Source organism: Myotis davidii, unplaced genomic scaffold (assembly GCF_000327345.1).
Source record: "Myotis davidii unplaced genomic scaffold, ASM32734v1 scaffold205, whole genome shotgun sequence".
NCBI lineage: Eukaryota > Metazoa > Chordata > Mammalia > Chiroptera > Vespertilionidae > Myotis > Myotis davidii.
The window spans coordinates 3,277,613-3,280,271 of record NW_006297573.1 but is presented as its reverse complement, the minus strand read 5'-3'; positions in this window follow the sequence as shown (position 1 = coordinate 3,280,271).

The following is a 2,659-nucleotide window of genomic DNA, read 5'->3' as shown; positions in this document are numbered from 1 at the left end:
GACCCTGTGCACAGGAAGGAGGCGTTTGGGGGCCCCTGTCCTTGCACGGATCACCCAAATAACTTCACTCAGCTGCCAGCAACCTGCTTGTGCGCCGCCTCCACCTGCCACCCAAGCCTGGTCCCCAAGGGCAAAGTGCCCGGTCTCCTTAACGCGGACGGCACAGGGAGAAGAGAGTCTTGTGCAAATGGATGAGCAGCGGCTCCCGGGAGAGAATCGCGAAAGCGCGGAGGGGGGTTGGGGGGGGGGCAGGCAAACCCTAAAATTAGCGCTCAGGAAGCAGCGGCAGGGCACCAACGCGCAGAGATGGCGTCCTCTGCTCCGCGGCCACCCCGGAGCTACCCGGGAGCCCGCAGCCCTGCGCCTGCCTCCGGCACCCGCAGCAGGAGCTGGACCAACGCAGCAGAAAGGGAGGGCTCCGATCTGGAAACAGGATCAGGGAGCACGGGAGCCTCCTGAGACCTTGGGGTCTATCGCTCCTCCCCCAACTGCGGCAGAAATTTTAAGCAGCCTCAGAATTTAAAAGCGTTTCTCTCCTCCACCAAACCTCCGAGGGAATTAGAGCGACAGGGGGTGGGGGGATGTTAACATGCTGATGACCTAGGGGGTGGAGGCTGGCGGAGTGGTGGGAGTTTGCATCCGAATTTCTCTCTGCAAGGTAAACAGTTCTGAAGGTCAGGGAAAGCGCCCCATTGGGCGCTCCTAAAAAGATTAATGTTCAGTAAGGGCTCCTCAGTCATCGCTTTTCTTGAGAAATCAAACTACGTAAGTCCAAAGTATATCAGCTATTCCAACTCCAATAATGCGCTGAAAACCTACACATTAACTATTGTGAACACTATAAATTTAATATATAAAATTACCAAACACAATATAAAATTACCAAAACCCTGAGAGCTGACAGAAGAAATCTGTGAAATGGAAACGTGTTCCTCAGCTAAGCTTAAATGAAGAATGCAAAAATAAGGTTTTTAGTCGCCCAAGAATGGAAAATTGAATGACACACTATTTGGAAACCCAAAGCCAGTCGTTTTAATTTTTGTATAATTTTTTAGAAGCCGGTTTTTTTAAAAAAAGTCATGTTTATTATGTAACGAGGAATGTTAAAATGATATGTGCACAGTGATGCTACACTAGTCAGTAATTCACACGAAACACGTCCGTGGAGGGCAATCGCATCTCTAGCATCTCTCTGACTCCCCTCTGCAGTGGGCCCTTACCTTTATTTTCAGAATCTCTCATCCTCTCCTTCCTCCCTCTGCTGCAAACGGGCAGGAAAGTCCGGCTGATTCTCCAACCCTGACTTTCGATTTGTCATTCACAGACAGGCAGCGGTCTCAGGGGCGAAGTCCCTCAACAGAGGAGCACGGGGCTCTGGTAACTGCATGCAAGTCAGTGAGCAGGGTTATAATTTTGCTTATGCTGGAGCGGAAAGGCCAGGGATGAAGGCAGACGTAAACACAACTTCCAAAACATGGCATGGAATCGGATCTGGAGCCTAGGCATGCCTTTCCTTCCCTGAGGTTAGGGAACCAGCCCTTTGGCAACTCCTTGCCTCTGGAGAGATGTGGTTCAAGTTCAAAAGGGAATGTCTGTGCCATGCACTGGGCTTACTTTCAAATAGAGATCTTCACTCTGGAGGGGGATTAAGACCCCTGCACCTTGCTTCCTCTTACATATTCATTCATTCAATATTTACCTCTCTGTGGGCCAGGCTCTCTGCTCAGTGCAGGGGACTAGCCTCTGTCCTCACTCAATCTGCTCACAGACGTTACAATAGACGCATACAGTACAATACAATGACCTATGAATGCTGCATGGACACGGTTACTGACCCCACTTCACCCTGATGTAAGTTGATACTCAAGGAGGCTTTAGTGACTGGTTTTAAGCCACTGAGTCACTGAGCCAGAAATGGGTATGAGGAACCCAGATCATGCGTCCCCTCTGTTAGAGGGCAAGGAAGTTTTGAGTGAATCTTTCAATCATTCAATTCAAGCTTACTTTCAATCATTACACAGCTCAGATTCCTTCCTTCCTTCCTTCCTTCCTTCCTTCCTTCCTTCCTTTTCCCCTCTTTTCCTTCCTACCAAATGGTATTTGGGCCAGGCACTAGTCTACTGGTTAGGAACCCAGGAATTACAAAAAGCAGACCAAGTCCCTGTTCTCATGGCTATGACACTCTGGTGGGAGGATTCAGACAGACACTAATCAAGCCAATTTAAGCATATAATGAATGTCAATGACTAATATGAAGAAAAATGAAGCATGGTTATGAGGGAGCAGAGGTGCCATTTTTTATAAAGTGGCCAGGGGAGTTGATATTTAACTTATTTTACGAAAACTGGTTAGGATCATTATGGTCCCTTCCAAACATCTTCACTCTGAAATTGTTTTTTAAGTTTGGGATCCTCATAAACTCCTCTGCTCCCAGTGCACTCACTGATGGGTGCTGTTTATTCCCCATTATACAGATTGGTAAACTGATATCCAAAAAGATTAACTGACCCAACTGAGGGCCTCACTAAGATGGATGACGGGCAACAAAAAGAAATATAGCTACCCATTGCTCTCACCCCCAGAAATTGCTGGGTTAAATACAATACTGACGTGGAAAATTTGCTGGAGTAAGAGTTAAGGCAGGGGCGTTGAAGGCCTA